This window comes from Lethenteron reissneri, chromosome 49, assembly GCF_015708825.2.
Source record: "Lethenteron reissneri isolate LAM-NWPU_2019-01 chromosome 49, ASM1570882v1, whole genome shotgun sequence".
NCBI lineage: Eukaryota > Metazoa > Chordata > Hyperoartia > Petromyzontiformes > Petromyzontidae > Lethenteron > Lethenteron reissneri.
The window spans coordinates 2,189,243-2,206,865 of record NC_083827.1 but is presented as its reverse complement, the minus strand read 5'-3'; the positions used below and the strand labels follow the sequence as shown (position 1 = coordinate 2,206,865).

The 17,623-nt window shown below is 52.2% G+C and overlaps 1 long non-coding RNA gene across 1 annotated transcript; it reads left to right on the top strand.

Moving 5' to 3' along the window:
* Window positions 1–2,662: 2,662 nt before the first annotated feature.
* Window positions 2,663–10,672, top strand: LOC133354841 (uncharacterized). Its single transcript, XR_009756640.1, has 3 exons — window positions 2,663–3,225; window positions 4,257–4,466; window positions 8,121–10,672. It is a non-coding gene; the product is annotated as an uncharacterized LOC133354841 (long non-coding RNA).
* Window positions 10,673–17,623: the final 6,951 nt, after the last annotated feature.

Below are 17,623 nucleotides of genomic sequence, written 5' to 3'. Positions count from 1 at the left end.
GCCTCCAGAGCCCGGAGGCACATTTCTCGTGGTATTGTTGCAAATTCTCAGAAGTATTAAAAACATTTTAAAGCAACCTGTATTTTACTGCGCCCACCTCCCACCCTCCTCCACGTATACGCTGGCAAAGACCTACAATATTTGCTGTATTTACTTACCATCATAATGACATTCATAATTGTATGAAATTTATAATACTGATACGTTTTTGGATCTGGAACACGTTTTTTTCAGGGTGGCTGACCCTTGTATATGTGGAGTGAGCAACTTCCGAGACACAACGTGCAGAGGGCTTCTTATTTATTCTTACACTTCAGGCACAATCACTGGGCGACATAAATATATATACATGGCTAAGCATAGCTGACCCATCTCCACAGCCCCATTGTCGGCGTCTAACCATGTAGCTGGCTGACTAATATAGCAACGACGACGATGGTAGCCGTGCAGAGGATCGGCCACGCGGCTGGATGATGAAGAGAGAGATGACGGTGAAGACAGTGGCGGCAGTCAAGACCCGGGACCCCACGACAACCCCGAACCTTTGGTCACGTCCCCCTTATATACTTCCCGGCGTGGCCAGGCCCCGCCTCGGGCCACGCCCCTTCTAGAACCTTCGAGCAGGTTCCTGGAGTTTCCCGACTGATCCCGCCTTTTACCTTTAACCCAGTTATGCCCCTCTTCTAGTTGGTTATTATATAACGGACCCATACTCGTGATTACCACTCCTGGTCAACAGATGACACCCTGTCATTACATACGTACTGTATGTTGACCTTCTTTCGCCCTGTACGTAGCCAACCGTGCCAATCGGAGGTGCGGGGGAAGGACAACAAACTAAACACAAAAACCCAGTTTTAAAGAAATGAGTTTAACAATCTAGATTTAAAAGTGCACAGGTGGACTGTTGGGGGCGTGCTGTGGCGTGGACTCAAACCGACTCGGGAGACCCGACTCGTAGGGGGGGACGCCAGCTTTTATCTTCGATACGAGCTCAGCCACCCAGTGTGCAGAGGAGCAAATAGCCAGTCCAGGTGGCGACTGCAAAGGTGGTGTACAAATAGAACGCCCCTTCCCACCGCCAAACACAAAAAACACTGTCTCTTCTCCACAGCTGAATCACCACGCATCACAGCCCACGCCACACCTTTGACCAGGAGTGCACACAGCCCTGGGGATGCGAGATGCCCTTTCTGAGGGTGCGAGACATGCTAGATTTTTGAGAAGGTAAATAATTGAAAGGACAAATTAAGCATAGGCACGTAAGTACAACTACTTTGTTTAGTCAAACCTTATGCATGTTTTTACATAATTTGTTTAACGATTGTGAACCGAAGGGGTGCAGGCTGCAGTACATTTTAAGAACCACAAATAATATAAAGTATAACGACTATATAATTGTAAGTCAATTATACATTTACGTTATTTCATATGATTAAATTTTATAAAATACACATCGTATATGTGCTTGTTTTTGCTGCCGTTTCAATTTGTTCTACGTACGTTTATTGCTCTACGTATATTGTCTCTTGTTGATAAAAACAACACCACTCAATAGACAATGGTAATTGCCGTGTTCCATGATAACCAGAACGGCATGAAGCATTTTCCACGGCCGTCTTTGGATGATGTTCAGCCCCGCAATGCTTCACCATTGCGCGCGGTGGCTATTCGAATCACCAACGCTCTCTACATATACCATACGGTACATGGAGGGGGTGGCAAGACGATGTATGAACTGGTTGTCACTGGCTTTGTACAGTGCGCGGCTATATCTATCGTATGATTTATATATGTAATTAAAACCTGTCTGTTCCGAATACAAATCCACACCGTTAAAGCTATCGCCACCAAACTTGGCAGGATATTATTTTAAAACCCCGAGAAAACCCTCACTTACATGGCGAGCCAACATTTTATATAGGGGGGGGGGGTAAAGCCCCCCAAACGGCACCCCACACGCTCCCAGTGACGTCACCATCCCGAACCCAGCACACATTCACCTGGCCCCGCACATCTAACCGTCACACAAATCACCCCCTCCTCCTCATCAAGGTAATCTCACAATTGCCGTTGATTGCATCACCTAAAACCCCGTTGGTGATTACAATTAATGGGCAACCTCCGTGAGCACCCACGCCGTCTTTCCGTGGTGAGAAAAACAAAGCGGCATCAATAACGCTTCAAGACAAAGCTTCGCTATATTATTTCGTAACGTTATATTACATTTTATTACAGGCCCCATTGCACAGCAACATCTTAACAGTTGCTGTAACGCTATGGACCCCCTTCCTTCTGATCACAGTGATTGAGCCACTCTACATTCACAAAAGATAGCCGCAAGTACCCGGGCAATGCCGGGTAACTCCTTCTAGTGTATGATAAATGGAGGTGACACCACAACGCGGAACTGCAGGGATGAGACTCCCGACTCGTGGTTGCTGAACGTGGACGTTATGAGCACCACTCAGAGGACAGAGCCCCGCTTCTACAGTTCGTGCGTGTTCGGTGGAGAAGGATCGGCGGGCAGCTACGAGGCCGTTCGTTGGGGCAGTTAACGGGCAGCCACGAGGCTGTCAGTTGAGGCAGTTAACGGGCAGCCACGAGGCTGTCGGCTGGGGCAGTTAAATGATATCACGAAGCAGTCCTTAACGAGCTGCATGCGGCTCCGGAGCCGCAGGTTGCCGACCCCTGGGCTACATTCATTTAACTTCTTTCGTATGGCTGACGTAGATGCAGAGCAACAACTACAATTTAAAATTCAGATGGTCAAGCCAGACAAACCGCGTCAGGAGTAGTGGAGTGTTAATCGCTGTGATATCTCCTTCGTATTTGTGGATCGGGCATTGCATCGTTATATGTTGTCCGGTCTGTTCTGGATGACCGCAGTCGCACCCTGGAGAGTTTTACGCATCTGCCATGGTTTGTGCAGTGGATTCGATTTAGCGTGGACCATAAGCTTTGTGGAAGATAAAATACAGGGATCTTCTGCATTGGGTATTTCACAAGGTGTGTGCTTATGAGTTATTTTGAACTCCAGCTCTCCAAGCTTGTGGCTTAAGATCAGTGATGAGGGCAATTTATCTGGAGCACGGCTGGAGTGACGACTGGGGGTGCTACTGGGATTGCTTGTTGCATCAGAGGCTGGTGCAGCCACCTCCAAGCCAGCGAGGGAGGTGGTGAAAATACGATGGTGACCAGCAGTGGTCGCCTGGAAACGCTGTGGTACGACTGACTATCCTGGGGTTATGCGTGCATGGGAATCGGTGCACTACGGTGAATGGTGGGGGAGGGGCCTTTCGCCTGTCCTTCCCCCACAACTCGTTGTGCAGTGAACGACATTATCAGCTCAGGGGGTGCGGAAATCGGTCAGCTGGGGCCCCCAATATTTGATTTTGCACAAATTGAGGTAAGACGTTAACCGCTCTAAATAAATAACATAAAACGTGGACCGTAACTGAAGGCATTTTCAAAACAAATTTCAATTAAAGCCGCGTTTTAAATAAGTATTTGTGTTCTCTTACACCGGTGGTTTTTAACCTTTACTGCAGCCTTGCACCTCTTTGGTTCTCAATCATTAAAAACATGTATACTGTTAATAAATTCATAGGTTTGATTAAACAAAGTAGTTGTACTTACGTGCCCAATATGTGTTTCGATTATTTACCTCCTAAAAAAACTGTCTCGCACACTCAAGGGGTGCATGCACCCCAAGTTAAGAACCACTGGTCTACACTGTTGTTGAAACCACATCTCATTGTGGTTGTCAAGGGGGCTCCAACTCGTAGCTTTGGCCACAAAAAGGAGGGGAGGGCAAGGCACCCCCAGGCTCTTTACGCTGCTGCCCACAACGCCCCCACCAGCCCTTTCACTCCTGCCTCACAGTCATCACCTAAAGTATTTGTTTTACATTGCATGTGTAGTGACGTACACTGTCACTTGACTGTAGCACCGGGTACTGGAGGGACACGTGACTGGGGGTCGAGAGCCCTGCCCTCATACAGTAGGGGGTGAGGCCGAGGGCGTGGCGAAGTCACGGCCAGGGAAATAAAGGGGAAGCCCCGACAGAGATCAGGGCTCGTTCTGTGGGATTCAACTGGAAGCTCTTCGTTCTTCGCTCCTCGTTCCTCTTGCAGCCTGGACTGGGATTCGTGGGTTAAGCAGCATGTGTGTACGGTCACGAACACAGGACCGGCCACGGAGGAGGGAGCACCCACAGCAGAGCGGCTTCTACAGGCCATTATTTCCCATCCCAGGGCACAGCGGAAGGGGTCAGAGGAACACCACCTGGGCGTACGAGACCAGCCGAAGGGGGGTTTTCCCTCGCCCGAGGGACGGCCCGATCATGTGTTTCAAATGCAGGCTGCCAGGACATGTGTCCATTGGGTGCTGCGCTCGACGGGGAGGACCCCCAATGCCGACGTCGTCTTTCGGATCGTCACCCCTTCTCTCAACTAAGTCCTCAGGTGAGTCGCGGCGCAACTCACACGCAGCCCTTTGTCTCACCTCAGGCATCTGTTTTGGAGTCGCGGGTCGTGGAGTTGTGTCGCGATGCATCGGGGGCCCATCGGGGTTTTGCGGGCAAGGGTTGGCCACAACGCCCCGTTCAATTGCTGGCCCTGACACGCCACATTGTCGCGGCAGTGGATTCGTCCGTGGTTGTCGGGACCGTCGAGGGTGTTGAGGTACGGGTCCTTGTCGACACCGGCGCGTCTGTGACCATCATTACAGAATTGAGTGCTTGCCGCCAAAATCGCGCGCCATTATGCCTGTTTCGATTCCCTGTTTTTGGCGCGGATGGACAGTCATTAGGAATTATTGGGAAAATTTCGGCTACAATTTGCGTAAGTGACATTCGTTTGACGAGGCCGGTGCTCATTTCAAAATCCCTAGCCATACCCTGCCTGTTAGGGACGGATTTTCTTGGTAAAATGCCGCTCAAGATCCATGTAGATCAGGGCTGCATTGAGTTACCGTCGGACCACAAATGGCGTTATCATCGCCGACTCTGTTCCGCACAACGAATGTTTCGGTCCCTGCGATGGCCAACAAATGGTCAAAATTCCTCCCGGTAAACAGACGCTAATTCCCTTGCATCTGAGGAAACATCTTGATCTCCAATCATTTCTGCAAGGGTTGTTGCTGGTCCCCTCCACCAGGGTGATTCGCACCCAAAATGTAATCTACGCGCAGATGTTGGTGGCAAGCGATCGACAACCTTTCATTCAGTTTTTGAACGTCGGTCCGGGTGCGTCGGTGATCCAGGAGGACACTGTCTTGGCTCATGTGTCGGCTGCATGTTGCAAGTGGAAAAACGGCGGGAATATGGGTGTTGCAGCGGCTGCGGGCAGGGTGAGGACTGTGACGGGGCATGGTTGAATACGCTCTATTCCGAGAGCAAAGATTTGTCAATGGCACAGAAGCTCGATCTGCATGCACTCTTAACGGAATTCTCTGATGTCTTTAGCAGATCCAAATTCGATATTGGCTGCACGCCTCTGTTGCGCCATCACCCTCATTCGTAACAACCCTTATCGCCTGAGTCCTAAGGAAAAAAACCATGTGCGCCAGGCGGTTGACGAGATGTTGGCTGCCGACATTATCTTCCAACAGTCCATGGAGGGCGCCCATCGTTTTCGTTAAAAAACAGGACGACAGTTTGAGTTTCTGCGTGGATTTCCGCAGACTCAACAAGGTCTCTGTGGCAGATGCGTACCCACTCACGAGGATGGACAACTCGTTGGACGCTCTGTCGGGGGCATGGTTCTCCATGCTTGATTTGCTGTCGGGATTTTGGCAGTTGCCTTTAGATGACAGCTCTAGGCCAAAGACTGCATTCCGCACGCCCCAGGGCCTTTTTGAGTTCAACCGGCTTCCGATGGGACTTCACTCAGCCCCGGCCACATTCCAACAACTGATGGAGCTGGTGTTGGCAGGCCTACAATGGGACGCGTGTTTGATTTATCTCGACGACGTCATCGTGTTCGGACGTACGTTCGAGGAGCACCTGCAGAGTTTGCGGGCTGTTTTCCTCAAAATGTGTGGCTGCTCAATTGAAGTTTAAGCCGCAGAAGTGCCACTTGTTGCAGAGATCGGATAAGTACCTAGGCCACATCATAGGTGAATCCGGGATATCCACGGACCCTGGCAAAAACTGTGTTGGGTTCGCCTCTTATTATCGACGTTTCGTCCCTGGGTTCGCCACGATTGCTAAACCGTTCCACATCCTCACGGCCAAGGGTCAGAAATTTCGGTGGGGGGAGGAGGAGGAGGCGGTGTTTGCTGCGCTGTGTGATGGCCTGGTCAATGCGCCTGCCCTTCGTGACCCAGATTTTTCTTTGCCTTTCATCCTTGATACAGACGCTAGCAACACGGGTGTATAAGCGCCGTTTTGTCCCAGGTTGTGGACGGAGTAGAGCGGGTGGTTGCGTACGTGAGTAGAGTGCTATCTCCGGTGCAGCAACGCTACTGCGTTACACATTGTGAGTTGCTGGCGACCGTTTATTTCGTCCAGCAGTACCGGCCGTACCTCTATGGGCGCAAGTTCGAGGTGCGCTCGGATCACGCAGCCCTGCAGTATGCGCTGCGTGTTGAGCAGCCATCCGGCCAGCTGTCCAGTTGGCTTGAGGTCCTTCAGGACTATGTATTCGTAGTTTCTTATAAGAAAGGTGTCCTCAACACAAATGCTGATGCATTGTCATGTTTACCACCTGGTGACAAGTGCGTGTGCATTTCGGGCACGGGACAGTGCAGGCCCGCCAAATTCAGTTCTGCCCCATACGGTTGTCGCTGCAGCTGATGTCGCGCACACGGACGCAGCTGACATGCGTGACCACACGCTCAGTCTCACACACACACACATGTGACTCCGCGGAGGACGAGAGCCGACGGGCGTTGTCCACAGTGATCCTGCGAGGGGGCCTCCTGATGTGATGGGACGCTGAATTACTAAAGTACAATGTGGTTGTTCCCACCATCCTACGGGGCAAGTTGATTTGGGCAACGCACAAACGCTTTATGCATTTAAGGATCAAAAAGACCATGTCCACCCTTCGCCTTAACTATTTCTGGCCCGGCATGGTTGCTGACGTTCAGAATGTGCTGTGAGGGTGCACTGCGTGTGCTCGCCAAAAACCCCCACCAAAATTGGCATGCCCCCCTCTCCAATTGATTTGTGTATCTCATGTGAATGAGCTCATCGCGCTCGATATGCTTGGTCCCTTTCCCACCACCCCACGGGTAAACAAGTATTTGCTGGTGGGCGTGGAATACTTTTCGCGGTGGCCGATGGCCTGGCCGGATCCGGACCAGTCGGCTGCAATGATCACGGACGCTTTTCTCCACGGGCACATTTTGGATAAGGGAGCTCCGGAACGCCTGCTCACTGATCAGGGTAGAAATTTTTCATATAAGTTCCTCAAGGAGATGTTTGACCTGTTGGGCACCAAAAAGATCCGCACCTCGCCCTATCACCCGCAGACCGACGGCATGATGGGACACCTTCATAGGACCTTGACATCCATGTTATGCCAGCAGGTCAATGAGGAACAAACAGACTGTGACCTACATGTCCTGGGTGTTCTTGCAGCTTATAGATTGGCCCCACATGCATCCACCGGCTACTCACCATTTTTTCTCATGTACGGGAGGGAGCAAGATGTGCCTATTGATGTTCAGCTGAATTTGAATCTGGCTCGAAAGAAAATGCCCGATCCTGTACGTTTTACCCTCCAGCGCTTGTCAGAGGCTAGAGAGGCCTCCCGAGTAAATTCGGGAGGCCGAGAGCAGCGGGTGGGTACCCGGGAAATGGGGATCAAGTGGGCTGTCTGGAATAGGGCGTCGCTTCACTGCCCCCAAGTACCCGTGGGGATGTCGCCTAAGCTATATAAATTCTGGCGGGGTTCCATGGAAATTGTTGAGGTAAGAGCCCCCAAAGTGTCCGCATCCAATTCGGTCGCAGGCGCTGGTTCGTGCACTCGTCACATCTTAAACCTTTTTGTCCGCCTGCCGGCATCTCTTCATCTCCAATCCCTGAGAGCTGTGTGTCGGGTACGCCCGACGAGGGGGGTGTGCGTCCGCGGATGTGTTGCCTCAGGGGGACTCTGCCTCTTCCTCCACAGGGCCCCAGTGCCTAGGGTCGGCGGAGCAGCCAGCTATGCCGCCGGGTTCGGCTCAAATGGGGGAAGTGCATCCGTCGCCCACTCCGTCTTCTCAGGGCAGACAGCCTCCTCCTTCTCCACCTCGGGAAGGGCCGCGGCCGGTGGGTTACTGTCAACCCGGCGCGGGATCCGAGGAGGAGGCCTGCCCCACCCTGTCCGGGGGCCCAGCGACGAGGACCTGCTCAAGAACTGTGCGGCTCAAGTGACTCGTTTCAGCACGGGCTACTATCCCATTCCGCCTACCTGGTTGCGGGGTTTGCGTGGGTGCGTTCGGTGCCCCATGCGTGGTGACTGGTTCCCCCCCCCCCCCGTGTATTTGCTACTGTATTGTTCTTTGTTGCCGTTGATATCGCTGTTGGTTGTTACTTGCGGGGAGGGGTTCGCAGTCTACCACCACCGGGTGGGCACGTTCGACGTGCCAACGGGTAATTTGTTGTTTTTTCTTCTTCGAGTTTTTTTTAGTTGGTGCTCTCGTCGCGCCTTATGTTTATTGGTGCGCTCGCAGTGCCTGGTTATCGCCCCCTTCTACGTTTTGGTGGGCGACGCCACAATAGGCATTTGGCGCTCTTAGAGTGCCGGGCTTTACAGTCCCCACCACCCCCCTTTCACAGCCTGGGCTGGCTGTCCACAAAATAGAGTTTTTTTCTTAACAATTCTTTCTCCTCTGCCCTAACTTATGGAGTTTTTTTGGTGAATTTTTCTCCTCTAGTTCGGAAGTTTTTTTTCTCCTCTCCCCCTCGAATTTCCGGATTTTTATAAAGGGTGGGGGGGGGGGGTAGTGTAGTGATGTACACTGTCACTAGATTGTAGCACCGGGTACTGGAGGGACACGTGACCGGGGGACGAGAAACCTGCCCTCATGCGATTGAAACGTCGTAGTTTTTGGTTTTTCTTTCAGCCTATCAACGTGACTTTACTGAAAGACCCAAAGAATATGCATTCCTGCAGTCACGAAAGCTTTAAGTCATGATTATATAGGGACTTCACAAATGGGAACTCAGAGAGAAAGATTGAACTTTAACATATTACAGAAAATATTAAAATTAGTAGCAGAGTTGTATGCAGATCGCCTATAGCAAGAAAATAATATCCAAATAATTAAATAGTTTTTTTTTAGGTGAAGAGTAGGAGTTCACACTTGAAGAAGTAAACTCTGCCAGGATGCAATATATAATCAACGATGTGAGTGATGATGGTAATTATCATGATGATTAGGATTACTGTGAGCGCAAGAATGATGATGCTAATTGGAGGAATTTTATGTAGATCTGTCATCATCATTCAAGGTATATCCCCTGCTAGACAAAGGCCTCCCAAAGTCACTGCCGCCTCTCATGATCCTGCCATGTAAGAATACACCTAGCAACTGCACACAAACTGATGTCATCGCTCTATCTGAACAGTATACGTTCTCTTGGACACGTTCCATTCCTTGGCTGCTACTCCATTATGAGTCTTGACCATCAGCCATCATCCCTTCGAGTGACGTATCCGGCCTGAGCCCGCTTGCATTTATAAATACTGCTGCGTGAATGCCACCATTGCTCGTTTGAGTAGTGAGGCATACAGAAGGAATGTGTTTGTGAAGAAGTTGAACAAATGACTCATATAATCATGAATTAAACAATTAGGATGACGATGTAGATCACGTTCGTAATATAAAGTACTAGATATTACCGGGTAGGAACATAAAAACAAAGAGGTGTTCAGAGCAAATTGGAATGAACAAAATATAACCATTAAACCAGGGCGTTGGGAGGAGTGGGGCTCTACGTGGATAAGACGAATTTCTCTGTGCTGATACCCAGTCGGGAAACTGCTCTCGGCTTGCCTGGGGAAAATATTTTTACTTTAAATGTTAAAGTACTTGTCTGTTTCTCAGATATTTCAACAAAATGTAATTGATGCAGAGCAATGCATGTGTAAATAACTTCTGTATTATAAATGTATGTTTCCATTATCATAATTACTGTTGATGGCTTAAACAAAACAAAAAAAATCAAGGAGTCCATCACTAACCAAATTAATTTACACACCCTCTTCAAATCAATTCCGATGATAGTGTAATACTGAAGCTTACAAACAAAACTTTTAAGTCTTATAATCTATTTTCACAAAAAGGGATGTTTTGGATTTGAATTACAAGTTTACTTTGCCTTGTTCATCATAGCTGGGGTCATGGCCATTTGTTTAAATGAGGAAACATTCCATAAGAGAATGGGTCAGTGGGTAGCATCATGTCATATCATGTGAACATTCCCATGATGAAGGCGTCACCAGTGTTACTGATACGACCACACCGAGCACTCCTCTTCCTTCCTTCTGCTAGATCTGGAAAATGTTGCAGTCAGAACCCCACCTCAAAAATCTGCTCTTACAGTATCCCACAATTTGGCTTCGAGTATAGCCTCTTGCCAGATTTGAGTAAGACAACATTCTGAAACGTCGAATAGTATTTGTCCCACGAGGTGGGGTGTATTTTACAAAAATAAATATTTGCATTTATCAGTGAATACGTGCCACTTTGGAGAATGGTGTGTGCTATGAATCGTACAGTACATGAGCTATGTCCATTGAGCCAAGTGTATGCCCGTCCCCCGAAGAACACAAGCTGAAGTGCATGCAGAAAAATAACTTTGAGAGACGCATGCTTGGAATTGCATTGAGAGACAGAAAGAGGAACACATGTGTAATAATACTCTGGAGACGGCTTGTGGAATCGGTCCTTTTATTTACTTATCTCAGTTCACAAGCACTCCCGTTGCTGGCAGGCAATGGGAAGTGGGCAGACAGATCGCAAGAGACGCACCGCCACGTGGCACTCGGAGCCCCGCTCGCGCGTGGCCCCTCTCTCTCTTCGTTCCTTGTCTGACCACGTGTTCCTCGGCTCTTCCCTTATTTAATGCCTGGGTCACGTGGTACGCTCCAGCCAATCCTTAATAGCCTGCGCTGAATGTTCCAGATTCCCCCATCAACTCCCGGGACCACGCCCCTGACTTGTCTTCCCATTGGCTGAGGCCAAGACCAGCAGAACCAATCATCCTAGCTGACATCCCTCGATCACGCCCGGGCCATGCTCCCAGGCTCTCCCCCATTGGCTGTAGAGCAGGACCGGCAGAGCCGATCACCACGTGAGCCGGACATAGGCTCTCATTACATCACCCCCCCCCCCCCCCGGTGAAAAAGTCAGCCATCTCGGCTGGGAAAAGGGTGACAAGCCGATCCCATAAAGTTGCTTATTAGGGCATCTAAGACGCATTAACAAGGAAAGGGGTGAAACAGGCGTCTATGCGCCGAAAACAAAAACAAAATCACCCATGAACAACAGACTGACATTAGGGCGCCCCTGCAGCGCAGTAACAGCAGGGAAGGGACTGCAAGGCAATCAATGCTATCGAAACGGAAGAGATTTCGACCGCGTACGCGCCCCGGGACCCTCTCCGCTTCCTGCACATGGTCGCCTTGCCACCGGATCTGCAGGAAGTGGTTGACGTGAAGAAGAAGAAGAAGGAAAATGTTCGGTTTCGGTCGTATCCGGGGTAGGTCCCATTGGAGGAGGGACGGCGGGGGTCTCATCAGCCCTCAAAACCTGTTCATCTGCGGGGGGCACAACACAGTCCCGCTGGGGATCAACGGGCGAGGCAAGCGGCATATTCGGCACAGCAAACCCCGGAAGGTCAACAAGTGGAGATGAGGGGTCGGCACGCGGGTCAACGTAGGGTTTGAGTCGCGACGAATGGACGTACCACCGACGATTTCCGTATTGGATGCGAACACTCTGTGGGTTCCGATTGTCCACCAACGTCACAGGCCCCCGCCAAGGCCTGTGCAGTTTAGGGGATGTGCCCGCTGGCACCTGAGGGCAGTGGAGCCATGCCAGATCGCCCACCGACCAGGGAATGTGAGTACGCGATCGACGCACACACCTTTCGTTCCTTGCCTGCGTACGGGCCATCGCACATCTGGCGGCCTCTCGCGCCTCTGTAACCCGTGCAAGCGAGTCCCGTACGTGATCAGGCAAGGAAAGGGACAGTTGTTTACTTGGCGTGCCCAGTTGCACATCAATGGGGGGTGCATTCTCACGGCCATACATCAGGAAAAATGGCGAATATCCCGTGGACGCGTGCGAAACCATGCGGTAGGCCGCTAGGACGCCCGGTATGTGCAAGTCCCAATCGGTCTGTTTTTCACTCACCGTGTGACAAAGCATAGCCGAAAGGGTGCGGTTAAATCATTCCACCATGCCATCCGTTTGCGGATGGTAAGGGGAAGTGCGGATTTTTTTGGTGCATCTAAAACATCCTTGAGCAATTTGGAGGAGAAGTTACGTCCCTGATCTGTGAGCAGCCTCTCGGGTGCTCCTTTATCCATGACATAACCGTTCAAGAAAGCATCGGTGATGAATGCGGCCGTTTGGTCAGGCAGAGGCCAGGCCATAGGCCATCGAGAAAAATATTCTACCCCGACCAGAAAGTATTTGTTGCCCCTAGCCGATGGAGGGAACGGCCCCGGGATGTCCAGAGCGACTAATTCATCGATACGGGATACCTCAATGGAACGTAGTGGCGGCACATAATGTTTCCGAGACGGTTTCCTCTTCGCACGATCATGGCATGACCGGACAAAGTCGTTAACGTCTGCCGTCATGCCGGGCGACAAGAAATCTTTCTGCATTGCGGCCAAAGTCTTCTGCACGCCGAGGTGCATTAATTTGTCAGCGTGCAGAGAGCGGAGCAGGTCATGGCGAAGGGATGTAGGCACGACCAGGCGTGATCGGTCAGACAATCCATCAGTACACATCAATAGTCCTGCCCGGCCCCGGAACATCTGCCATTTCCATCCCGCCAAATGAGCTCTCGGTTTCCCGATCAGTTTCCGCAGCGTAGCCAGAGAGGCATCGGCCTCCTGCTCGCGTAGCCACACCGAGTGCGGCAGCCGCAGGGTATCATCAGTGCCTACTGGTACATCCTGGCTGTCCTCGTTCGACATCGCTCCCATAACCGGACAGGGCGAGGTAGGCGGCGCTGCACAGCGGTGCATACCTGTCAGACAAGCGCACGGGGGAATGGGTGGTAACCTGGGGAGCGCGTCCGCGTTGGCGTGGCGAGCACCCTTGTGGTACGTGATATCGAAGGAAAATTCCTGTAATGATTCCCACCACCGAGCCAATTGGCCTGATGGTTGGTCCAATTTTAACGAGTATTGCAAAGCCGCGTGATCAGTGCGAACCAGGAATTTCCTCCCATACAGGTAGGGACGGTACAGCCGGACAAAATGTACGATCGCCAAAAGTTCCCGCCTCGTCACGCAATATCGTGTTTCTGCAGGGGACAGAACCCTGCTGCCGTATGCAACCACTCGCTCAACTCCGTCTTTACGTTGCGATAAAACGGCCCCGATGCCGATATCACTAGCATCCGTGTCAAGGATGAACGGCTGGGAAAAGTCTGGGTAGTCGAGCGTAAGCGCCGTGGTGAGGTGATCCCGAAGCGAGTGAAAAGAGCGTTCCTCCTCCGGACCCCATTTTAACCTCTGATTTTTGCCCAGTCAGAACATGCAGTGGTTTAGCCAGTGTGGCAAAGTTCTTACCGAACCGGCGATAGTAGGATGCAAACCCAATGAAACGCCGAACGTTGCCCACCGAAGTGGGTGTGGGCCACTCTCGGACACATTGCGTTTTCTGAGGGTCAGTGGACACGCCGTCCAAACTGACGATATGACCCAAGTAACGGACGGAGTGTTGCAAAAGGTGGCATTTCTTCGGTTTAAACTTTAGGTCAGCCGAACGCATTCTCTGAAAAACAGTCTCCAGTCGTTGGAGGTGTTCCTCGAACGTGCGACTGAAAACGATGATATCGTCTAAATATATGAGGCATGTCTCCCACTGTAGTCCAGCCAGTACCAGTTCCATCAGGCGTTGAAACGTCGCCAGAGCCGCATTCAAGCCCATCGGTAACCGGTTAAACTCAAAGAGGCCTTGCGGTGTGCGGAATGCCATCTTGGGTTTTGACGCGTCATCGAGGGGAAGCTGCCAAAAGCCCGAGGACAGATCGAGGGTGGAGAAGAATGTTGCCCCTTATAGAGCGTCCAATGAGTCGTCCATCCGCGGTAAAGGATATGCGTCCGCCACGGATATCTTATTCAACCGGCGGAAATCTACACAAAATCTCGTTCCACCATCCTTCTTCTTAACCAGTACCACTGGCGTGCCCCAAGGACTGTTGGACGGCGAAATAATATCCACCGCCAACATCTCGTCTACCGTGCCGCGCACGTTTTTCTTTTCAGCAGGGTTCATGCGATGCGGGTGCATACAAATCGGAGGCGTAGCACCGGTGTCAATATGGTGCGACAAAAGCGAGGTATGGCCGAGATCCAAATCATTTTTACTGAAAACGTGCGCATCCCGTAATAACAATGAATGCAAAGAAGTCCTTTGCGTGTTTGATAAGGATGAATTTTCCCCGCACAAGTCCGCGATCCACCGTTCCTGTGAACGGTCGCGCGGCGGTCCATCGGTGGGTGTTTCAATATGTGGCTTTCCGTCAAAACTGGTGAAATCGGTAGTGGCGCGAGTCAATACCGATCCAGCCGGAACAACGACCCGGTCCGGGCCACCATTCAACACCTGTATGAACGGGGCCTGACCCGGCCGTACGATTGTTTGAGCCACCACCAGGGAAAAAGATTTAGACACCGAATTCGACGGGGATAATAGCAGGCCCCTCACACTGTCCTTAACCTGCAAGGGTTTACGGTAACGCAGCGGGATAAGCATTTGTGAGCCTGATGGAACCTCTACCGTGGCAGCGACCATGGCGTTAACTGCGTTACCCGGGGGCGAACGGGCCAGCAGGGAAGGCAGGAATGACATCCTACGACCCCCCGGCATATCTAAACAATCCTGGTCGACCAGTATCTTAAGTGGCATGCGGCACAATAAATCCGTGCCTAATAGACATGGGACGGCCAGTGAGCGAGAAATCAACACCGATCCTTTGGCGGTAATATTACCGATAGCAATACGCACATCGACTTGCCCGAAAATACCCATGCTACCCCCATTTGCGGCTACACACGCGTCATTAACCGGGCGGATTCGTGACGTGGGAATAGACAAAGATGAAAAATGACATCGGAAATGATGGTGGCAGACGCGCCAGTGTCCACCAAAATACGGACGTCGATGCCCTCGATGGTACCCCGTACCGTCGATGAGCCCGACGCCGCAGCCACAACCCTACGAGCAAATTTTTTCCATTGTGTAGTAGAGCGTGGCAATGACACAGAAGAACCACAGTTATCATTTGAAGTGCAACTATGTGTGTGAGTGGATGAATGATGTGACAAGACCTGCCGGGTGTCCGATTTGTGCCGGCTCGCCCGAGGGTGTCGCGGCTCCGCGCCCGGTGGAGGAGATGGAGGTCCACTTGGCGGAAGCGGCGAAGGCAGAGGTCGGCAGCGGCAGTCGCGGGCAAAATGGCCTCGTCGGCCACACTTGAAACACGTGGCCATCGTCGGCCGGCGGTCGGTTGACCCGGCCCCCGCACGTGGTCGGCCCGCGTAGTCACCACGCTGGTCGCGCAGCCGTCGTCTCCGAATCCAGTGCGGAACAGCAGCCACCACCTCGTCGTCGCCGGAGTCATCCGAGCAGTGGACGACCCGTCGTAGAGACCACCCCAAAAGTGGGCCGTCAATTTCCGGTTTTCCCGTCCATGCCGCCATCTGATCCCAGCGCTTGAGGTTAAACTTACCATCCAAGCAGCGCGCCACCCATCGCGATGTAAGCGGTTCGTGGCCACATACCGGCAGCGAGATGTTGAGTTCCTGGGACAGCTCCAGCATACGAGAAAGAATGAGAGGATCGAGGTGATCAGCCGTCGCGTCGGGGTAAGCGGCCATGGCTAACGCTACCAGCGCCCCCCGGTAAGCCTAAAGGCGACTCCTCTGATCCTCGACGACGTGACATAAATTTTCTCGTGACTGCCGTCGGCGGATCGTAAAACTCCGCCATTTCAGCGAAAGCATCACGAAGCGTCTTCTTCTTGGACGCCGGGATGGATCGGAAGACCGCCAGGGAAACATCATCCAGCACCGTGGGCAGCGCTTCCAGCGCCTCCGCCTCCGTCCAACGCACGGATCTAAAAGCCAACTCAAAGCGCCATGTAAAAGCACTCAAATCGCCCCCGGCGATAAATTCTTTGATCTGTGGAAGACGAATGTCCGCGGTGGCAGGCAGACGCCTTGAGCGTTTCATACTCCGTTTCCCGCGTTCTGCGCGTCTCCGTCAAAATGGCGTCCGGTGGCCACGTGGTGTCAGCCTCGTGCAAGATGGCGTCCAACGGCTCCGTCGCGTCCGCCCCGCCCAAGATGGAGGCCACCCCCTGCGTGGCAGGAGCGATGGCGGACGTCGTTTCCCGCCGAAGATCTTGGTCCTCGGCATTAAGCTGAACCGCTGGCGGCCGACCCAGGGCCGTAGAGGACGCGACCGTTGTCACCAAATTGAGCAAAATCGCGCGGAGCGACTCGATCTGCTCCGCCATCAGCCGCCATCCGTCGTCTGCCCTCGAGGTGGTCGTTTCTTCCTCCCGTCGGCGATGAGCGGCATCGAGGCGAGCAGCAGCCGGAGGCAGAGGAGCCGTAGCTCCCAGCACATCGTCCTCGCCCATCTCCACAACCTCCTCCGATGGAGGGTCGGGTGGGTTCTTTTTTCTGAGGTGCTTGCACATCTTGAAGTTCGTCCAAACGGTCCCAGAAGAACTTCTTACACCAATGTTATAATACTCTGGAGACGGCTTGTGGAATCGGTCCTTTTATTTACTTATCTCAGTTCACAAGCACTCCCCGTTGCTGGCAGGCAACGGGAAATGGGCAGACAGATCGCAAGAGACGCACCGCCACGTGGCACTCGGAGCCCCGCTCGCGCGTGGCCCCTCTCTCTCTTCGTTCCTTGTCTGACCACGTGTCCCTCGGCTCTTCCCTTATTTAATGCCTGGGTCACGTGGTATGCGCCAGCCAATCCTTAATAGCCTGCGCTGAATGTTCCAGATTCCCCCATCAACTCCCGGGACCACTGCCCCTGACTTGTCTGCCCATTGGCTGAGGCCAAGACCAGCAGAACCAATCATCCTAGCTGACATCCCTCGATCACGCCAGGGCCATGCTCCCAGGCTCTCCCCCCATTGGCTGTAAAGCAGGACCGGCAGAGCCGATCACCACGTGAGCCGGACATAGGCTCTCATTACACATGTGTAGAGGTGATACGCGCTGGGATTAGGGATCAGTATGCCAGCGCGTAATGATTGGCTGTGTAGGTGGTGACGCGCGCTGACGGTGGAGGATCAGGGGTCAGCGCGGGGTCGTAGGTTACGGGGTACCGATTGGCTGTGGGCCGGTGACGCGCTGAGAGGGAGTGATCAGGGGGCAGCGCAGTGTGATTGGTAGAGTAATGTTAACACGCGCTG